We start from the raw sequence: 23,516 nt of genomic DNA, 5'->3' as shown, positions 1-23,516 counted from the left end.
CACACAGATACTCAAGGACACACACACACACACACTACCTACTCACGTAGCGCAGTTGAGATGCAGAAGGAAAAAAATCCTGCTTCAGAATGTGTACCAAGGGGAAGGTACTCGGTTTTCGTGGCAGGAGGGAGGGTTGCATCCACCACCTCAAGAGCTCAGGGGAAGGCGTGGGTGTGGGCAAGGGGCAACACACGGGACTGAGGTGGCAGGGCCTTTTGAGGTAACGTGCCCATCGTGGTTGAATTGTGACCCCCCCAAAAAGATCCTCTTAACCCTTCAAGTCCTAACCTGTAAACATGACCTTATCTGGAAATAAGGTCTTTGCAGATGTGATCAAGGAAGGTAAGGTCATTGGGGTGAGCCCTAATCCAATGTGGCCGACATCCTTATAAGAAGAGGGAAATTTGGGCAGAGATAGGAGTGGCGCTGCTGCAAAGCAAGGACCACCAAGGACCGAGGGCCACCACTGGAGGCTGGGAGAGGAAAGGAAGGATTCTCCCGGATGGCTTTCAGAGGAAGCAGGGCCCCAAGACCCCGTGATTTCAGACTTCTGGACTCCAGAACGGGAAGACAAGGGGTTTCTCTTACTCAAAGCCACTCAGGCTGGGCTAGTTTGCTCCAGCAGCCATGGGAAGCTCGCGCAGTGCCTCTGCCCTGACCACCCCTCCAGAGACAGCGCTTTCCTCCTGGCCCTTCTCCTCACAAGACAGAGATTCCCTTGGAAACTTCCCTCCCGACTGAGAGCTGGGAAAGGGATTCAGGGATGGAGGCAGACGGTGCCAGGGACTTGCTCATGGCAGTGGAAGGAGCCTCGTGAGCATGGCCTGGCCTGAGGGACTCAGAGGACATGTGACCTGGGTCTCAGCCTTCTTCCCCAGCTGCCCTCGGTCACCTGCGCCGTCCTGAACGCTCGCCTGCCTAGGCATTGCTTAAGAGGGTGGAGTACTTAAATAAAACATACTTGTTAGAAACCTGCACATAATACAAATTAGAAGCAACACGTAAGCATCGCTGGCCATCCTCCAATAGACGAATGGGGGGCACAGTCCTTGCTTCATGTAATAGACAGCGATTCCTTTGTGGGCTTGGGGGCAGAGCTCCCAATGGGACATCCCTTGGACAGAAGCCTGGCAGAGTTACTACAGTCCTCGAGACCAGTGGTTATTTGCGTCAGAGTCCTTTGAAAATCTAATGAAAGCTATGATCTCCCCAAATTGCACACAGACACATTTTACCCACAATCTCGGGGGTTCTTGGGCCCCTGGAAGCCCACCTATGATTGCTGGCATCTCCTGGCCACGTGTGACTTCCCTGCTGTGACAGACACAGTTGGCCCCTAGTGAAGGAAAGCAGGCTGGGCCCAGGAGTTTGGAGAGGAACCCAGAGCGCACGTGGTCCACAGCGTGATTTACAGCGGCAGGCAGACTTGGGTATTCCAGGCACACAGACTAGTTCTTTATCACCGGTTCACTTCCCCCCTGAGGTTCTGCCCCTTTAAGGCAGAGGGAGATCCCACAAGCTTTAGTCCTCCCCGTCCTTGAAGCACCAGGCATTCAGCTCACTTCCCCACACCCCTCAAACCTCTTAGAAGCCACACATGTTCGAATGCTTGTTACCATATTTAAAATTTTGGGCGAGCATTCGTAGAATGCCTGCTAGGAGCCAGGCACTGTTCTAAGCCCTTTCAAACTAGAATCTCAATGCTTTGTGCGCAATATTTTATGTGTTCATTGAATAGGACAACATGCCTTTTGAGGTATTAAAAACATCTTTTTAAAAAATTAGAGTCTTTTATCATGACGTGTAGTGTGTGTTTTGTTAATATCACTATGATCCTTTTAGAAAGTGGGTGTGGGTTCTTGGGGGGCTCCGGAATAAGGAAGTATGATTGCCCGTGGTTCAACTCTGCCGTAGACACCCCTGATCCTACAAGTAGCAAACAAGGGAGCAAAGCCCCAGGTGGAGCTGCAGGCAGACTGCCGAGCGTCCCTTCCCCTATTACCCAAGCCTCCTGCTAAGGGGGTGGGAGGCTGCCACTGCTGCTGAGTCCCAGACGTCCTCAGCCAGCCAGCAGCTTGGGCAGACTCTTGATGAACTTGTGATATTTATTTGATTTCTTTTTAAAGTTTTTGGCCGCACCCCACGGCATGTGGGATCTTAGTTCCCCAACCAGGGTTCGAACCCACGCCTCCTGCATTGGAAGGCAAAGTCTTAACCACTGGACCACCGGGGAAGTCTGGATATTTATTTGAAATGTCCTGATTTTTTAATGTGGGCAACTAATTCAATTTTATTTTTTTTAATGTGTGGGCCAAACAGGCTATGACCTTGAACTGAATTCTGCTCAAAGACCACTGCTTTACAACCTCTGCTTTAAGCAGAAAGAATAGCTCCGGGACAGCCCCAGGCCACACTTGATAGAAACCAGAGTCAGGGAGGGGAACCTGCATCTGAAGGACTGCCCGCCATGGTGGCAGAGGCAGGTAGAATCAGTGGCAGCAAGCCCCGAGGTGGGGGCCTGGCCAGTGGACCCTCAGATCCCAGCCCTCTGAAAGGATGCTGCATCGGGCTGTCTTTACCTGGCACGTCCCATTCAGATGCCAGGCCCCTCACCCTCTGTCAGTATAGAAGAGGCCATTACGGCTCCAAGTTTGCTCTGCAGATTCTTGGAACCAATTGTGGAGTCCGCCCTGGAGAGATGGGCCCACTCTATGAGCAGACAAACCAGGCTTGTCTACAAGGCTGACCGGGGACTCGGGTACACTAGCCAATACGAAGGATGGCACGCACCTCACCGCTCCTGGAGGCGCGCAGCCTGGCTAGGCGAATGGCTCCAGGTTAGATATGCCCCACGTGCAATTCACCAGACAGTTGGCCTTGGAGAGCAAGCTCCCTGAGGTTTAACTAGACCATGGCTGTCACTTAACTGCTGAGGAAACTGAGGCTCAGCGAGGTTCAAGGACACACCCAAGGTCATCGCTTGCCTGAAGGAGGAAGCCAGCAGGAGGTGTGCTTCCCTAACTTCTGCCCTCGCTGACAAGCCAGGGGTTCCTGGGGGTCTGTGAGGTGGGGAAGGAATGACGGGGCTCTGATTTTATTCTTTTATGCACACTAACCCGACTTGATCATTCTTTACGGGATATCATTTAGGAATATCAGACAATTTACTCTCCAAAAGGGTCCTCCTCGTTCCCTCCCTTTCTAGGCCCTTTAAGGGCTATTCTTGTTCTCCTTTTTAGCCCTTGTTTGTTTAACCGTTTGGTTGAGTTTGTGTCTTTTAGGCTCCAACAGTTTGAAGTAAGACTCATGATGGCTCAGGGAATTCAGCCAATTCCAGAGGAGAGTGGCCCAAGTCCCTACAGGTCCTTGGAACAGTCAGTGAGGGACTTCTATACCTCTAGGATAGGCTAGGGTCTGTGGTCCCCATCCAGCAGGAAGAAGTTTCAGAAGAAGAGACCTTCGGCCTCTTACCCCTTAAGAATAAGGGTGTAGGGTGTCTCGGGGGGGATGAGACAGGCTGACCCTTTGCTGCAGTGCTGCAGTACTTGCACCTGGACACACCTCTCCTCAGGCAACAAAATACAAAGAAACTGTATGAGCTAAGTATAACTGCATGCATGCACAGTTAGGGCAAATTCTGGACAAAAGATACAAAGAGACCAAAAAACTCAACTGTCAATTTTGAAGAGCCCACAAGCAGGGGGTCCGGGGCACTGTGCATGCCTCCTGCCTGCAACACCATCTCAGGGGTGGGCAAAGCACCTAAGCCACCACTCCGCCCTGACCCCTGGACACACCCTTATTCTCACTGCATATAAGGAACAAGCTCGCCTCACCTCAGCGAGCAAGCCGGCAAGGGAACCTATTGTTTGTTCTCGCTCCCCCTTGCTGCAGTGGGGGCCCCATAAAGCCTTGCCTGAAATAAAAAGTATCCTAATACCATCTGCACTGTATACCTAGAGGTCTGCTTAAAGAGACAGAAGGTAGTCCAGCATCTGAGCTGGGCCATTTAAAAAAAAAAAGGCAAACTGAGCCAAAAAGAAGCCAATTGCAAATTCTGATAATATGGCTTGAAATATTGTCTTTGCTCTGGCTCTGAATTTCAGTTTCCCCTCAGGACACTATGGTAATTCGATAGTAGCCATAACAAGAATTAGAAATAAGCTGACAGGCAGAGAAAACTTTTAGGGATTCCACAATCTCTGAATCTCCAGACAAGCCCGTGTGTGACTTGTGTGTTAATGCGTGTGACTCTCTCCAGAGGATGCCGGATCTTAAATCCACATCAGTAGATGCCTTCTCTATGGGCACATAAATACTAAAAAAAAAAATGAGAAGTAAATACTAAATCAGATTAAGGGAGATAGCCAAAGGCTATGAGAGCTTGAGGACAAAAGAAATGTACAGAAAGCTAAGGATGGATTGAGAAGGGGTGGTAAATTCTTTAACTGATTCATTGGGTACACAAACAAATCTAAATACAAATACAAAAAGGAGTCAAGGACTTAGAGCAATCGGCCCCTCAGTTTCCTCGGTGTGTCTGCTTAAGGTCAATAAAGCCAGGTGTCTTAGACATTTCCAGAAATACAGGGTTTTGTCGGCCAGTCTGCGCGGGCAGAGGAAGGCGCCCTGGGTGTGGCTGCCCCCTGGTGGTCAGGTTGAGAATCTCCAATGCACATGGAGCCCTGAGCACCTGGAGCCGGGTGGGTGCCTGCTTGGGGCCGGCGAGGTTCTCCGGGTGGGCTTCAGACATTCTCTGGAGGCTAAACTTCTACTCACTCATCAAGTTCAGCAGGACAGAGCCCACCATGGTCATCATTACGAAACAGGAGGGAGAGAGAGAAGCAGGCCTCTGGAGGTGCCTTGGGAGGCCCCTCCTCTGAGCAGGGGCCCTGGGGGCTCAGAGTTCTCAGGAAGTTGCTAGGACCGCTTCTCCCTTCCTCTGTGCTGGAACCTGCCCACCCGCTTTCTAGGAATCTCTTCATCATCCTTTCCAGCCGTTGGGAAACCATCTCTCACCCAGACCTCAGCCCCTTTCCATTCCAGGCCTATGACCATTCCTGCTCTCACGGAAGAGGCTCAGCAAATTTGGGGTGACAGTAACCTAAGTGACCCCGTTCAGATATTGTCACAGGGAGGAGGAATGGGGAAAGTGGTTGCTTGTCTAGGGCCCCCACCATGGGTGTTTTTTTTTTAAATTTATTTATTTCATTTATTTATTTTTGGCTGCGTTGGGTGTTTGTTGCTGCGTGCGGGCTTTCTCTAGTTGCAGTGAGCAGGGGCTACTCTTCCTTGCGGTTGCGCGGGCTTCTCATTGCAGTGGCTTCTCTTGTTGTGGAGCACGGGCTTTAGGCACACGGGCTTCAGTAGTTGTGGCTCGCGGGTTCTAGAGCGCAGGCTCAGTAGTTGTGGTGCACGGGCTCAGTAGTTGTGGCTCACGGGCTGTAGAGCGCAGGCTCAGTAGTTGTGACGCACGGGCTTAGTCGCTCCGCGGCCTGTGGGATCTTCTTCCTGGACCAGGGCTCGAGCCCGTGTCCCCTGGATCGGCAGGCGGATTCTTAACCACTGCGCCACCAGGGAAGCCCCCACTCTCCACTGGGTGTTGTCCCTCTCACACCAGACAGGCCCCAGAAGCAGGCTCCTCTCAGACTACCATGACCCAGTGCAGTGGGAGGGAGTGGGAGGTGGGAGGATGGGGGCTGGACTCAGCCCCCGGGGCGGGAAGTCTTCCCCCAGGACGAGGAGGGGCCTTTGGGCTAACTTGGCAGTGAGTGACCTTAAGGTAGCATAAGGAATGGAGAATGTGGCTTCTTTGCAGAAAACCCGGGAAATCCATAGAAAAGAACCCAGGTTTCCTAACTGCTTTTTTTTTTTTTTTTTTTTTTTTTTTTTTTTTTTTTTTTTTTTGCGGTACGCGGGCCTCTCACTGTTGTGGCCTCTACCGTTGAGGAGCACAGGCTCCGGACGCGCAGGCTTAGCGGCCATGGCTCACGGGCACAGCCGCTCCGCGGCATGGGGGATCCTCCCGGACCAGGGCACAAACCCGCGTCCCCTGCATCGGCAGGCGGACTCTCAACCACTGCGCCACCAGGGAAGCCCCCTAACTGCTTTTTAAACATAGCTTTTCTGTGAGAATTCAGTGGGCGATCATATTAATTTCCTGTGGCTGCCATAAACGATGACCACAAAATTGGTGGCTTGAAACAACAGAAAGGTATCCTCTCATGGTTCTAGAGGCCAGAGTCCAGAGTCTGGGTGTCAGCAGGGCCTTGCTCCCTCTGGGGCTCTGGGGGAGGACCCTTCCCACCTCTCGCGGCTTCTGGTGGCTTCTTGGCTTGTGGTCATGTCACTCCAACCGCTGTCTCTGTCTCACCTGGTCTTCTGCTCTGTGTGTGTGTCTTCTCCTCTTCTTATAAGGACATCAGCCATCAGATTTAGGACGCCACCCCAGCTGCTACCGTAAACCCAGTTGTGATTTTTCTCAAGTGATGTTTTCACCGCATATTCTCATCCTTCAACCACGGACTTTATCACTTATTTTGTGTCTGATCAGTCAGGGTCCAGTCGGGAAAAGAGAAACCTCACTGTTTTGGTGGAGAAATTAATAGGAAGAATCGCTTAAGCAGGTGTTAAAGAACTGAAAAGGCGAAAATGGGAAAACAGGCAGAGAAAACTAGGAGGTCCTAATGGCAGACAGCAGCCAGCAAACAGAAAGACAGGAAAAGGTTGAGGGTCTTGTTGTCTCTTCTTTGAAGCCGATTGCCCTGCAAATCCTCCCACAGGCTGCCTGAAGCAGGGAACTGGAGGGAAGGTTGTTTATTTGGGGCTAAAATGTAAACTAACCCATGGGGGCTACTCCTTGGATGTCAGAAGCTGCCTTCCAAGCTTCCAGGCTGGACACATGCTAGGTCAAAGCTTCTCGCCTGTTTCACTTTAAAGGGTGGCCTTTCTGATATTTGTGGCAAAAAGAAAAGAAAATAAAAACTCCAAAGTTTCAGCTATTAAGCAAGTCCTCGAGAGTTGGCAAGACTGAACCCCTCCTGGTCAGGGATGTGTGAATTCAGGGAGCAGCTGAGGGCCCGCACATGCGGGCTAATGCTCCATCAAAGGAGGAAAAGAAAGAGAGAAAGAAAAACATCACCACATGGTCAAGTCAAAGGGAGGGAGGGAGGCCCACGCAGTGCCAAGGAGGACACGAGGGAGAAGGTGCATTTCCCCTGTGCCCACGTGTTCACAGGACCGTTGGGAGAAATTGAAACAGGCGTGGAAACTTTGTTTTTTGATGCAGCCAGAGGAGGATGGGAACATTTGACGGCTGCATTTTTCAAGCTGATTTCTTGGATCAAAGACTTTGGGGCCTTATAGAGCACTGAGGCATTCAGGGTGTCACTCCCCCCCCAGCTCATAAAGGTCACAAGATGTCAGGACACACTGAACTTGGGAAAGACTCAAAGTGGATGTACTAACAGGGCAAACCACAGCCATTGACCCCGTGCATGTCCCACTGCTGGACAGCGCTCAACTCCGTTGGACATCAGACCACAAAACTCACATCACCAGTAAGGTACAGAATCATTGGGTTTTGGAGACAGGAGGGATGTTCTAGACTAGGGTTTGGCCAACTATGGCCCACAGACCAAACCTGGCCAACCACCTATTTTTTTTGTTTTTTTTTGGTTTTGGTTTTGGGGTGTTTTTTTTTGTTTGTTTGTTTTTTTGGCCACACCGCAGGGCTTGCTGGGTCTTAGTTCCTCAGCCAGGGATTGAAGCCGGGCCACGGCAGTGAGAGCGCTGAGTCCTAACCACTGGACTATCAGGGAATTCCCCTGTTTTTGTAAATAAAGTTTTACTGTAACACAACCACACATTTATTTACATATTGTGTAAGGTTGCATTCCTGCTACAGAGGCAGAGTTGTGTTCTTGTGACAGAGATCATATTGAATCACAAATCCAAAAATATTGACTATTTAGCCCTTTACGGAAATAAAGGAGGCTGACCCCTGTTCTAGAACGATCCTGAATTTTTTGATGACTTGGCCATACTTGGTAACGTTGGCACCGTAGGGCTCAGGGGATGCACATTCTGGAGCATGCAAGTACAGGAGCCACAGGCGAGAGGCAGGTAGGCACTCTCTGGGATCAAACTGAGGCAGGCCCGGTTCTTCCAAGTTTTGTCTGTTAAGCATGGAATACCAGAATTGGATTTTTTTTAAATCAATGACTATTGAGTTATGTACTTTACAATTTTTTTTAATGCTTTTGTGTGCATTATGTGTGAAATCCACGTGTCTAACCATCGTTCTAGAAAACACGAGCAGCTCCCGCGTGGCTGTCTCATCAGCGCCCTCTATTGAAAACCCTTGAGCTGGTCACCCAGGGAATCCGTCTGCGGCAGCTCCCTGGGGACGGCCTGCTTGTTATAGCAGCCTCTCGCCACAGGGTGGCAGTGCATCCATCGGTACCTCGGAGCCCTGCCCCGCAAGAATCCCGGAGTCCAGAGTCGTCAGGGGCCTCTTGGAGCCCCTTGGAGAGAGAATGTCTAGTGGTGGTAGCATCAGGACAGCCTACACCGAACTACTGAATCAGTAATTACCGGGGACACAGAATCAGAGGGAGAATGAATTACTGAATTTCAAAGGGCTTTTGCAATAAAGTCAGGGCAAGCTGCACATACATAGTTTTCACGCCTCTTGTGATTCTCTCTTGCGAGGCAGGCTACTTCTCTTACACAAGGGAACATTTCTACAAGAAGATGCAAATCAGGGACAGAGATGGACGTCTAGGGGATTGGATTTTAAATGTTTGGAAGCAAGACTTTCAAACATACTAGCATAGAAACAGCTGATTCCATGTAAAGAGTTGATGTGTTCATTGCAAACTCCTCACTCTTAAGAAAATAGATTTGCCTTTTCAATAGGTAACAGGCACATAGTAAAAAACAAACAAACAAATCATTTAAAAGGAAACTGCCCAGAGGACAATAAAAGGATTCTTAGGTCTCTTTTTAGAAATATTCTTTGCATATACAAGAATATACAGCTTTTATATACAAATGGTGGACAACACGCCAATCTACATCCTGCTTATTTTTTTCCTACTTATCAAGATTTTGAAGATTGTTCCTCTTCAGTACACAGACATCTGCCTCAGTCCTTTTAATGCTCGACTAGGATCCCATCGCGTGGATTTCCGTACTGTCCTTACCAGTCCTCTCTTGATGGACATTTAGATGGTTTCCAATCTCTTGCTTGCAATGACCAGACCTGTACATATGTCCTGGAAATATGCTCACATCACACCTAAGTCCCCCAGATTCCCAGAAGATGACTGAGTGGTCAGAAGGTATGTGTGCTATAAAATTTTAATAATCCCAATTATCCTCAATAATAATAATAAAAGCTGACTTCTATGAGCTGTCACTGTGTGTCAGACACCGTTCAGACTGTTTTGTATACCGTGGCGAACACACTGTGGATGGATAGACCCACTTTGCAAATGATCTTTACTTGTCTACCAGCAGTAAATGAGATCTCTTTATAATTCTGATTTGCATCTATATTGTTATGGGTGAGAATGAGTATATTTTTTCTGTTTAAAAGACACTGTTACTTCTTTTTCTTTTCTTTTATTAACTCTTTTTTTTTTCTTGGACTTCTTTTTCTGTGACTAGCTGTCCATGTGCTTTGACCATGTTTCTGTTGAATAGCTGACCTGTTTTATTTAACGTTGAAAAACTTTTAAATATTAACGAATTTGACACTTTACCATATGTGTTGCTAATGCTTCCCCCAAGTTTATCATTTATTTATCTCTTGTCTCGATTGATAGTATTTTGCTTTTGCCATGAAGGCTTTTTTTTAAAATAAATTTATTTATTTATTGGCTGCGTTGGTTCTTCGTTGCTGTGCGTGCGCTTTCTCTAGTTGCGGCGAGCAGGGGCTACTCTTTGTTGTGGTGCGCGGGCTTCTCATTGCGGTGGCTTCTCTTTGTTGCGGAGCACAGGCTCTAGGCACGCGGGCTGCAGTAGTTGCAGCACGTGGGCTCAGTAGTTGTGGCACGCGGGCTCTAGAGAACAGGCTCAGTAGTTGTGGCACACGGGCTTAGTTGCTCCGCGGCTTGTGGGGTCTTCCCGGACTAGGGCTCGAACCCGTGTCCCCTGCATTGGCAGGCAGATTCTTAACCACTGTGCCACCAGGGAAGTCCCCACGAAGGCATTTTTAATGCTTATGTAGTTGGATTGATCAGTCTTGTCTTTTGTGACTTCTGACTTTTGCGTCGTGCTTGGAAAGACTGCCACAATCTGAGATTATAAAAATAACTCTCCCATGTTTGTTCTAGTTCTTTTATAGCTTTATTTTTTAAAAATTATAATTTAGCTCCATCTGGAATTTATTTTGGCATAGCAAAGTAGAGATCCAATTTAACTCTTCCCCAGATGTTTACCCAGTTGTCCCATGCATTTATTAGATAACCAATCTTTTCTACACTGATTGGAAACATTCTCTTTATTTTATCCTATTTTCCTGAATGTTTTTGAATCTATTTCTGGAATTTATTCTGTTCTACTGGTCTGTCTGCCTGTTTATATGCTGGAATCAAGCCCTTTTAATTTCTGTGGCTTTACAATATGTTTTAACACCTTGGAGGGATATTTCATTACTGCTTTTTTCCTATAATTTTCTTGGCTATTCTTGCATGTTCAATTTTACATATAAATTTTAGACTCAACTTGTCTGTGTGAATTTGAATGGAGCACGGCTCTCAAAGTCTTTTTCTAAATGAGAAATTTAGCAAATTTATTTACCTCACGCTTCTGGTGAAAGAGGAGGGAAGCCAAACAAAGAAAGTTAACAAAGATATTTCCTTTGAGGAAACAGTTATCAGTTTATATCTCTGCCAGAGTCAACATAATTAAGTAAAACGACCAGTTTGAATGATAGCTTTGGGGGAAGTCAAGTTTACTTTTCTCAGAGGCAACCTTGAAATCCTGGGGGTTCGCCTATTCATTTGTTGGAGTAATACCTGCAAGGATGGGTGTTTATGATGAAGGATGCTGTCTGCTGCCCTCTGTAGCTGCAGGGGAAGAAGAACCATTTTCTCCTTTTGATTTTGCTGTGATTTTTCAAGCCTAAAAGTTGGAATTCTATTCGTTGAAACTGAAAGAAATATGGGCCTGAAAACACGAAGTATATCATTGGAAAGGAAAAGGCAAGAAAAATATCATTAACAAATGGAGTAAGGGCTCTGAAAACTTGGCATTCATTCAGTGTAGTTTGGAAAACAAAACAAAATGAGAACAACAAAAACCCAAAAACCTCTGTTGATCTTTTGTTGGGATTGTACTAAATCTATAGATGAATTTGGAAAGAATTATCATCTTTACACAAGTGAGTCTTTCTAAGAATAGGAAATATTTGCATTTAGTCAAATCTTCCTTTTTGTCCCTCTTTTTAAAGATTTTCTCTGTATGAATCTTATGCATTTATTGTACTCATAGGTGTCTTATCTTTTTTGGTTCCAATTGTAAGTAGAATCTTGTCTTCAATTATACTTACAAAGTTATTGCTGTTAATATAGATTCTTGGATATTGATTTTTTTTAGTATTTATGTTGTACCCACTCAGCTTACTGAATTATCCTACTAATAGTTTGCTAATAGTTTTGCAGTTGATTCTCTTTATTTTTCCAATTATCCTACTAATAGTTTGCTAATAGTTGCTAATAGTTTTGCAGTTGATTCTCTTTATTTTTCTAATCATACAGTCAACGATAATTTTTGCCTTCTCTTTTCCAGTTTTAGTACCTCTTGTCTAATTGAATCGAATAATTCCTCCTGTATAATATTAAATGACAGTGGTGATAATGGGTGAATGTGTCTTTTCTTTCTTTAGTTTCCTTCCAGTTTTATTTAGCTATAATTGACATACAGCACCATACAAGTTTAAGGTGTACAGAATAATCAATGATTTGCCTTACTTACATCATGAAATGATTACCACATAAGGTTATGGAACATCCATCATCTTACATAGATACAAAATAAAAGAAAAAAATATTTTTTCCTCCTGATGAGAACTCTTAGAATTCACTCTCTTAACTTTTATATGTAACATGTATCAGTGTTAATTACAGTTATCATGTTGTACATTACCTTCCTAGTACTTATTTTTCTTATACCTGGAGTTTTGTACCTTTTGACTGCCTTCATCCAATTTGCCTGTCCCCCACCTCTGGTAATCACAAATCTGATCTCCTTTTCTATGAGTCTGTTTGTTGTTGAAGTATAATTGACCTATAACTACGTTAGTTCTTGGTCTACAACATTGTGATTCAATATCTCTATATATTTCAAAATGATCACCAGGATAAATCTAGTTACAATCTATCAATATACAAAGATATTACTTATTATTCCCCACACTGTGTATTTCATACCCATGATTCATTTATTTTTTAACAGTAAATTTGGACCCCTTAATCTCCCTCACCTATTTCTCTCATCCCCTCACCTTCCTCCCCTCTGGCAACCACTTGTTTATTCTCTGTATCTATGACTCTGATTCTGTTTTGTTATGTTTGCTCTTTTTTTTTGTTTTTTAGATTCCACATATATCATTAGTAATATTTTAATATTAATATTTGATTTACTATTTGATTTATTTTCTACATAAATCATACAGTATTTTACTTTCTCTGACTTATTTTACTTAGCATAATAGCCTCTAGGTCCATCCACGTTGTCACAAATAGCAAGATTTTGTCCTTTTTTATGGCACAGTAATATTGCCCTGTGTTTGTTTGTGTGTGTGTGTGTGTGTGTGTGTATCACATATTCTTTATCCATTCATCTATTAATGGGCACTTAGGTTGATTCCATATCTTGGCTATTGTAAACAATGCTACAATGAACACAGAAGTGCATATATCTTTTCAAATTAATGTTTTTGTTTTCTTTGGATAAATATCCAGGAGTGGAATTGCCGGATTGTATGGTAGTTCTATTTTTAAGTTTTTGAGGAACCTCCATACTGTTTTCCACAGTGGTTGCACCAATTTCCTTCCCATCAGCAGGGTACAAGGGTTTCCTTTTCTCTACGCCCTTGCCAACAATTATCTGTTGTCTTTTTGTTAACAGCCATTCTGACAGGTGTGGGGTGATTGTGTCTTATTCCTGACTGTATTGATGTCCTTCTAGTGTCTCACCATTAAGCATAAGTCCAGTTTCTGACTTCAGATATATTTAATTTAGCATATTAGAGAAATATCTCTCATCTTATTTATCAAGATTTCAAAAATCAGGATGGAATTGAAATTGAACAAATACCTATCTATCATCTATAAAGATGAACACATTTTATTTGACTATTGTTGTGGTAAATTATGTTAATGGATTCCTAATATTAAACAATTCTTTCATAATTGGTATGCCTGCATTCGTTTGTGGTGTATTATTCTTTTCGTGTACTATTGGGGTCTATTGACTAATATTGTACTTAGAATACTTACATCTTTATCCAGAAGTGAAGCTGGTCTGTGGTTACCTTTTATCATGGTGGTTTTATAGGGCTAGGTTATCACCGATGTAGTGGCTTCTTCAGAAAAATTCGGAAGATTTTTCCCTTCTCCATGCTCTAGAGCTGATTAAAAGCAGCCTTATTTATCAGTAAAGGTTTAGTAGGATTCACCGGTGAAATCAGCATTACCAGATTCTTCTCTGGGTGGATGACTCACAAGTTTTTCAGCATCTTCTATGGTAACCGATATTTTCTGATTTTTAAAATCTCTTTTGGGATCAGTTTTGGTCATCTACATTTTCCTAGAAAATCATTAGTTTGGTCAAAGTTTTCAAATTTATTTGCACAGAATTGAGCAGGTGAATTGAGGAATCATTTCTTTGATTTTCTCTATATCTATTGCTATTCCATTCACAATTCTTATTTTGTATATTTGTTCTTTGTCCTTTATCCTTTATTTCTTTACTAGGGTAGCTAATGGTTTATCCATTTCCTTCCTCCCTTCCCTCCCTCCCTCCCTCTCTCCCTCTCTCCCTCTTTTTCTTTCTTTCTTTCTTTCTTTCTTTCTTTCTTTCTTTCTTTCTTTCTTTCTTTCTTTCTTTCTTTCTTTCTTTCTTTCTTTTCTTTCTTCCTTCCTCCCTTTCTCCCTTCCTTCCTTCCTTCCTTCCTTCCTTCCTTCCTTCCTTCCTTCCTTCCTTTCTTTCTTTCTTTCTTTCTTTCTTTCTTTCTTTCTTTCTTTCTTTCTTTCTTTCTTTCTTCAAGGAAGCAGGTCTTAGATGTATTATTAGCGTTATCAATTTTCTGGCTTCTAAATTCTGCTCTTATCCTTTTTTAATAAACCACTCCCCACCCCCACTTTCCTTAGGATTATTTTGTTTTCCTTTTTCTAACATCTGGAATAAGGTGCTTAATTTACAATTTTAAAACAGCCTTATTGAGATATAATTTACATACTATAAAACCTACCCATTGTAAGGGTACAGTTTGATGATGTTTAGTAAATGTATACAATTGTGAACCATTACCACAATCCAGTTTCAGAACATTTCCATCAGCCTAAGAAGTCCCCTTGTTCCTGTTTGAATCAGTTCCTATTCCCACCTCTGGCCCCAGGTAACCACGGATCTGCTTTCTGTCTCTGTAATTTTGCCTTTTCTAGAAATTTCATATAGATGGAACATTACAATGTGTGGTCCTATGGGTTTTGTTTCTTTCACTCAGAATAATACTTTTGAGGTTCATGCATGTTTATTGCTGAACAGTGTTCCTTCATAAGGATATACCACATTTTGGTTTTCCATTCATCTGATGATGGACGTTTGGACTATTTCCAATTTGGAGCTATTATGAAAGGTACTGATATGAATATTTATGTATATTATGTTTATGTATACATATTTATGAATATTTAGTCTTTGTGTGGACATATATTTTTGTTTGCCTTGTGTAGATACCTAGGAGTGAAACTGCAACGTCATATAGGAGGTATATAGTTAGTTTTTTAAGAAATTGTCAAACTTTTCTAGAGTAGTTGTACCATCATCATTCTCACCAGCAATGTATGAGAGTTCCTGTTTCTCCACATCCTTGCCAACATTCAGTATGGTCCACTTTTCAAATTACAGACATTTTAGTGGGTGTATAGTGATAATTCATTGTGGTTTTGATTTTCATTTCCCTAACGACTAATGGCGTTGAACATCTTTTCATGTGCTTATCATCCATTTGTGTACCTTCTTTGGTGAAATGTCTGTTCAAATCTCTTTCTGACTTTTTATTGAGTTGTTTGTCCTCTTATCATTAAATCGTAAGACTTTGTCATATATTCTGGATGCAAGTCCTTTATCAGACACTTGACTTGCAAATATTGCCTACCAGTCTGTTGTCTTTTCGTTTTCTTAATAGTGTTTTATGAAGATCAAAAGTTTTGCATTTTGGTGAAGTCCATTTTATCAGTTTTTTTCTTTCATGAATAGTGCTTTTAAAGTTATATCTAAGAAATCTTTGCTTAATTCAACATCACAATGATTTTCTTCTATGTATTTGTCTAGAAATTCTATAGTTTTAGCTCTTACATTAAGGTCAAGCTAAATGATCCATCCTGAGTTAATGTTTGTGTATAGTGTGAGGTAAGGGTCTTAGTTCACTTTTAAAATATGAATATATGATTGTTCCACTGCAATTTGTTGAAAAGACTGGACTTTCCCCATTTTTTTGGTAAATCTATTTTTAGTTTTTCTTCTTTACTAATGTTAGCCATATTGTATAGCAGATATGCACTGTTTTTAATTAATTTTCTAGATAACATTTTACTTTTAGTCTTGATTTTCATTTTAACTAAGAATTTTCTGAGCCTTCATTTCTAGTAGCAAGACTTATATTTTTCAATTTTTTAGATTAATTTCTGTTCTTAATAATTGTTAGTAGAGAATATTTCTACTTTAAAAAAATGTCCTTAAGTGTCCTTTACAGCCAAATATATGATTTTTGTGTATGTGAAAATTTAATGGTTCTTGGAAAAAAAAACTGTATTCTGTATTTTCAGGACATAGAGTTCAATATGTATATATATATATATATATATATATATCAAATTAGTTCTGTCTTATTAAATATATCAATTATGTATTTTGATTTCTATAACTTTACTTAAAATATCTTGTTTATTTTTTCTATTATGGGCCAAGAGGTAAATTTAAATTGCCTGCTTCTATATTTTTTCTGTCATCTTTTATTTTCAGTAAGTTTTGCTTTATGAATTTTGATGCTGTATTATCTGGTGCATAGATACTCATGATGTTATATGATCAGAGTAGATTATTAAGTGCCTCCTTTTACTTTATTTAATGCTTTATGTATTGAGTTCAACGTACATGATATTAACATGGATATTTCTGCTTTCTTTATGTTTGTATTTACTTTGTGTGTCTGTGCCCATTCTTTTTCTTTTGATATAATTAAGTGATTTAGATTAATTAATAATTGTAATCTGACTTAGAACATGCCTGGCACATAGTAAGTGCTAATTAAGAGTTTGCTGAAAATAAAAACAAACAAAGCCCTTCTGCATTTCCTGAATGCAAAGTATAATTGGCTATTGTTTGTGTTGATTTTTTTCATCTGCAATATATAGATAGGACAAATTTATTTAGTCTTGGTTTATTACCTGGTTTTAGATCATGCTTTTTGTTTTTTCTTTTTTATAAATTTTATTTATTTATTTATTCCTGCACTGGGTCTTCGTTGCTGTGTGTGGGCTTTCTCTAGTTGCAGCGAGTGGGGATTACCCTTTGTTGCATTGTGTGGCTTCTCTTGTTGCAGAGCAAGGGCTCTAGGCACACGGGCTTCAGTAGTTGTAGCACGTGGGCTCAGTAGTTCCGGCTTACAGGCTCTAGAGCACAGCCTCAGTAGCTGGGGCACATGGGCTTAGTTGCTCCATGGCATGCAGGATCTTCCCTGACCAGGGCTCGAACCCATGTCCCCTGCATTGGCAGGCGGATTCTTAACCACTGTGCTACCAGGAAAGCCTGCTCTTTGTTTTCAATGCATTTTTATTTTTCATTTTTCTTATTTGTTGTATTTTCTTTGCTTTGCATGTGTGCACCTTCTGACAATGTGAAATCTTTATAATCTGCTTCTTCCAGTAGGCTTTTTTTTATTAATGTGAAATTCACATAACATAAAATTAACCTTTTAAATTGTACAATTCAGTGGCATCTAGTACATTCACAATATTGTGCAACCATCACCTCTATCTAGTTTCAAGGCATTTTTGTCATCCCAAAGAAAATTTCATACCCGTTAAACATTATTACCCATTCCTCCTTCTCCTAGCCCCTGGCAACCACTAATCTGCTTTCTATCTTTATGAATTTACCTTTTCTGGACATGGAATCATACAATATGTGACCTTTTATATGTCTGACTTATTTCCCTTAGCATAATGTTTTCAAGATTTTTCCATGATCTAGCATGTACCAGTACTTTATTATTTTTTAACATCTTTATTGGAGTATAATTGCTTTACAATGTTGTGCTAGTTTCTGCTGTATAACAAAGTGAATCAGCTACATGCATACGTATATCTCCTCCCTCTTGCGTCTCCCTCCCACCGTCCCTATCCCACCCCTCTAGGTGGTTGCAAAGCACCCAGGTGATCTCCTTGTGCTAAGCGGCTGCTTCCCACTAGCTATCTATTTTACATTTGGTAGTGTATATATGTCAATGTTACTCTCTCACTTCGTCCCAGCTTACCCCTCCCCCTCCCCGTGTCCTCAAGTCCATTCTCTACGTCTGTGTCTTTATTCCTGTCCTGCCCCTAGGTTCATCAGAACCATTTTTTTTTTAGATTCCATATATATGTGTTAGCATACAGTATTTGTCTTTCTCTTTCTGACTTACTTCACTCTGTATGACAGACTCTAGGTCCATCCACCTCACTACAAATAACTGAGCTTCATTTCTCTCTATGGCTGAGTAATATTCCATTGTATATATGTGCCACATCTTCTTTATCCATTCATCTGTCGATGGACACTTAGGTTGCTTCCATGTCCTGGCTATTGTAAATAGAGCTGCAATGAACATTGTGGTACATGACTCTTTTCGAATTATGGTTTTCTCAGGGTATATGCCCAGTAGTGGGATTGCTGGGTCGTATGGTAGTTCTATTTTTAGTTTTTTAAGGAACCTCCATACTGTTATCCATAGTGGCTTATGAATTTACATTCCCACAAACAGTGCAAGTGGGTTCCTTTTTCTCCACACCCTCTCCAACATTTCTTGTTTGTAGATTTTTTGATGATGGCCATTCTGATCAGTGTGAGGTGATACCTCATTGTAGTTTTGATTTGCATTTCTCTAATGATTAGTGATGCTGAGCATCTTTTCATGTGTTTGTTGGCCATCTGTATATCTTCTTTGGAGAAATGTCTTTTTAGTTCTTCTGCCCATTTTTGGATTTTTATTTTTTTAACAACTTTATTGGAGTATAATTGCTTTACAATGGTGTGTTAGTTTCTGCTTTATAACAAAGTGAATCAGCTATACATATACATATATCCCCTTATATCCTCCCTCTTGCATCTCCCTCCCACCCTCCCTATCCCACCCCTCTTTGTTTGTTTCTTTGATATTGAGCTGCATGAGCTGTTTGTATACTTTGGAGATTAATCCTTTGTCAATTGTTTCACTTGCAAATATTTTCTCCCATTCTGAGGGTTGTCTTTTCGTCTTCTTTATGGTTTCCTTTGCTGTGCAAAAGCTTTTAAGTTTTATTAGGTCCCATTTGTTCATTTTTGTTTTTATTTCCTTTTCTCTAGGAGGTGGGTCAAAAAGGATCTTGCTGTGATTTATGTCATAGGGTGTTCTGCTTATGTTTCCCTCTAAGAGTTTTATAGTGTCTGGCCTTACATTTAGGTCTTTAATCCATTTTGAGTTTATTTTTGTGTATGGTGTTATGAAGTGTTCTAATTTCATTCTTTTTCATGTAGCTGTGCAGTTTTCCCAGCACCACTTATTGAAGAGGCTGTCTTTTCTCCATTGTATACTCTTGCCTCTTTTATCAAAGATAAGGTGACCATATGTGTGTGGGTTTATCTCTGGGCTTTCTATCCTGTCCCGTTGATCTATATTTCTGTTTTTGTGCCAGTACCATACTGTCTTGATTACTGTAGCTTTGTAGTATAGTCTATCAGTGCTTTATTTCTCTTTAAGGCTAAATAATATTACATTGTATATAGAGACCACATGTTGTTTATCCATTCATCCACTGGTGGACATATGGGTTGTTTTCACCTTTTGGCTATTTGAGTAGTGCTGCTGTATGCATTCATGTATGAGTGTTTGTTATATACATAGGAGTGGAGTTGGTGGATAGCATGGTAATTTTATGATTAACTTTTTGAGGAACCAATACACTCTTTTCTACAGTGGATGTGGATGCAGCATTTTACATTCTTACTAGCAGTGTTTAAGGGTTCCAATTTCTCCATATTCTCACCAACACATGATCATTTCCTTTTTTTTCTTGTGAAGTTATATCTCATTTTGGCTTTGATTTGCATTTCTTTAATTACTAATGCTGTTGAGCATCTTTTCATGTGCCTGTTGGCAATTTGTTCCACTGGTTATTTTTAAACATACTTTTTATAATGTGGTTAATCCTGTTTCTTGAACAATATCCATTAATTATCTAATATGGATAAAAATAAAATTAGAATACTACTAATTGTCCTGCCTATCTTGATCACCTTTTCTGATGATTTTTTCTAAAGAAGTTTCTCCTCCTCTACCTCTTTGTTCCCTATTTCAGCATCTTATTTCTTTCCTTTATGGTGTGAAGTCCAGTTTTTATTAGTTTATTGTTTGCTTATATGTTTTTTTCTCTCTTCCCACTAGATATAAGCTCCTTGAGGGCTGGGAATCTGTCTTGTCATCATTGTACCTCCAGCATTTACCTAGTACAGTGTCTGACTGGCATATAGTAGGTCCTTAATAAACATTTTTTGAATGTATGTTTGAATGAATGGAACAAAACTAGTCTAATTTGATAAACAATGACTCCCTATATGATAATCATGATAATGATAGATACAAGTACTTATATTTATATGCAACTATATTAGTGTCCAAGCACCATGTCAATAAATTGCCACTGACTTTGTGGCAGAAATTAATCTCTCACAATTCTGGGGGCCAGAAATCCAGAATCAGGGTATCAGCAGGGCCACACATGCTTTGGAGGCTCAAGAGAGGAATTCTTTCTCCTTGCTTCCAGCTTCTAGCGGTTACAAGCATTCCTTGGCTTGTGGCAGCATCACTCCAATCTCTGCTCTGCCCTCACACAGCCTTCTTCCCTGTGTCTTTGTGTGTCTTCTCCTTTCTTGTCTCTTATCAGGATACTCCTAATTGGATTTGCAATCTATTTTAATCCAGGATGATTGAGATCCTTACCTTAATTTCATCCACAAAGGCCATTATTCCAAATAAGGTCACATGCTGAAATTCCAGGTGAACCTATCTTTTGAGGGAACACTGTCTTAGTCTGTTTGGGCTGCCATAACAAAATAACATAGTCTGGGTGGTTTAAACAACAGAAACGTATTTGTCAAAGTTGGGGGCTGGTAAGTCTAAGATCAAGGTGCCAGCAGATTCAGTGTCTGGTAAGAGCTCTCTTCCTGGCTTGCAGGTGTCTGCCTTCCTGATGTGTCCTCACATGGTGGAGAGAAAAGGAGGGAAGCAAGTTCTCTGATGTCTTTTCTTATAAGGGCACTCATCCTATCATGAGGGCCCCACCCTCATGACCTCATCTAGACCAAATTACCTCCCAAAGCCCGACCTCCAAAAACTATCACACTGGGGGTTAAGGGCTTCAACCAATGAATTTTGAGCAGACACAATTCAGTTCATAGCAGACATCATTCAACCTACTGCATGAACTAATCAAGCTCTGTTTTTTTCTGAATGTCTCTTGAATCCATGACTTCTCTCCAGCATTACTCCCACTAACCTCTTACCTGGATTAAGCCCATAGCTGCCTGACTGGTTTCTCTGCCTCCAGTCCTGTCCCTCTTCAACCCATGCTCTACAATGCAGTCTGTGTGATCTAGGACGGGTGACTTTTGTCTTTTTCTGAGCACGTGCTATAGACTGGTTTAATTACTGGACCCCATCCCAATTCTGACCGCCCACAGTAGATGCCTGACTCAGTCTGGCCAATCAGAGCCATTCCCTGGGATATCGCTGGCTAAACAGGGAGAAAAGTACCCCCTTTCCCATCTGGTGGTGAAACTATTTGGGTGTAAGTCTGAGCACCACATGCCACAATACATGGAGAGAGGCTGAGAAGGAAGACAGAAATGGACCTTCCTCCCTGCATTAGCCCTGTAAGCCAGCTCTGTCCCACCCTCTCTCTTGCTTGCTTGAACCCATAAAATCTCCCTTTCTTCTAACTCTTGTTTAAATTTGGCTCTGCATCCCAGAGCAAGGGATCCATCATTACAGACAAGACTCATGGGACATAATAGTAACACACCTTTGTGCTCCCACTTCTTTAATTCTGCTCTGTGGGCTCTACACAGTGTGGGGTTTGAGCTCCCCTGCCCTACAGTCAGGTTGGGGAATCTGAATTCGGTAATTAAGATCATGCAGTCTCATGTCATAATCAAAATTCTGAGCTCGATCTCAGGTTGAAGCTCCCCCGTCTCCAGCTCAGGCTGCAGGGGCAGGAGAACTGCAGGGGGACAGTGGGGGCAGCCTTCCTCCTTCTTCCTTCCTTCCTTCTTCCTTCCTCCAGCCACTGCTCTTCTGCTTTACTCCCGCCTTGTTACTGTGGTGTCTGACCTCCCCAGGGCTGAAGCAAGGGAACCAGAGAGGGAGCAGAACAGTCTTATTTGTCAGTTCTGTGGTGTGAACTAGCAACAGGCAGATGTTTAGAGCTAACGCCTTCTCTTGTGGGTTCATTTCTTCAGTCTTTGAAGACTTGCTCATCCTCATCTGACAGACTGTGCAAGGCCAGTGTTCAACAGCGGCCCCATGTGGCAGCTGGAGGCAACAGCAGCAGAGGATTATTCAGACTCTAGTCCTCTGGGCTTGGCTGAGGAAGCCAGGCTGCCCTCCGTCCCTACTCTGGACAAAGTTCCTGGGAGTCCTGGTCAACCTGGGAGGCCTTAAGAGGGAAATAAATATAAAATTTCCTATGAATCAGACAACCAAGGGCTCAAGTAATTAATTGGGAGAAGAAATGAGGTGTGACTGTATTTGCCCCTTGGAGTCCTTCATGTCATCACAATTTATTATCCTTTGTTTACAGCAGAAGTTCAGGTCAGGGAAGTGACTTGACCACAGTCCCTCAATTAATAAGTGACAAAGCCCCTACTAGAACCTGGGTCCTCCAATTGCAAAGGCTCTGAGCTTTCCTCTGTAACTCCCTGGAGACAGCAGAGAAGAGTAATGTCCCTAAGGGCTGGAAGACGATGATGAAGGTGAAAGGAAGGGCAGGAGTGACATATAAGTTAGAGACTTTTTAAATATGCAAAACATCTTTTAAAAGTCCTCTGGGAGGTTGTACCCCCTGCAAAGGCAGAAACACCTGGAATCTGTGTTCTTGGCCGTACGACTCCTGGACATCAGCTTTAATGTCCTTTCACAGGGCAGGGTGTCAGACTTGGTTGGTGGGGTCTTCCTCCCACACCCAGAAAATACTTCTTAGAAAGAAGGTCAAGTGTGGATATAGGCATTTATTTATTGACATTTTAAAAAATACCATTTCTGGCCCCATGAAATGCAAAAGCACTTGTTTCTTTTCTTTTTTTCTCTGTTTTGGAATGTCAAATCCATATCACTGCCACCTTGGTTCCCAATTTAGCCATTCTCTAAGCTGACTGGCTCTTCAGTAACAAAAAAAGCCATGGCCCCCTGGGAGAGTTCAGGTTCTAAAGTCAAAGGAGCCAGAGGGTATTGGGGCCCTTCCTCCCAGAGGAAGGAGAATATTTGCCCCAGCTCAGTCAACTATTTACTGGGTGAGTGGCTTTCCTTGACTGCCTTGAGGTTGGTATTTGTCTAGACTGAACCAGAAGGCCAGAGGAGACATACATAAGTGGGAAGGAAATTCTTGGCCCACGTGGTGGTACATTTTGCTGTTATGTAAGCATTCAGGAATGACAAATAGTTGGCATCACCCACACTGCATAAGAAGGCAGGCAGCTGCCCAGCCCCTGTGACCATAATCTTGACCATCCCCACCCCAGGGCACTTTTCCTTAGATGATATCATGTGGCCACAGCCATGACAGAATATAGACCCCTTTTTAAAAACAGCATTTGTATTTTTCTAGATAAGCCTTCAACTTTATTTTCCCATCGCCTATCGGGGTTTTCCATGTTGAACAGCAAGGTAAGGTTTGCAATAAAGTAGAACATACATGCAGAAAAGTGAACACAATTCTAGGACGTGCCCCAAGTTGAACAAAGCCCTGAAACAGGACATGACCAGCACC

General features: G+C 42.4%; 1 protein-coding gene across 1 annotated transcript in view; it reads right to left on the bottom strand.

The window, feature by feature from the left end:
• Positions 1 to 23,516, bottom strand: part of SMIM11 (small integral membrane protein 11) — a 70,404-nt gene that overhangs the window by 4,779 nt on the left and 42,109 nt on the right. The gene's annotated exons all lie outside the window — the stretch shown is intronic.

Source organism: Tursiops truncatus, chromosome 4, assembly GCF_011762595.2.
Source record: "Tursiops truncatus isolate mTurTru1 chromosome 4, mTurTru1.mat.Y, whole genome shotgun sequence".
Taxonomy (NCBI): domain Eukaryota; kingdom Metazoa; phylum Chordata; class Mammalia; order Artiodactyla; family Delphinidae; genus Tursiops; species Tursiops truncatus.
The sequence above is the reverse complement of the archived record's forward strand: the minus strand, read 5'-3'. Positions and strand labels throughout refer to the sequence as shown.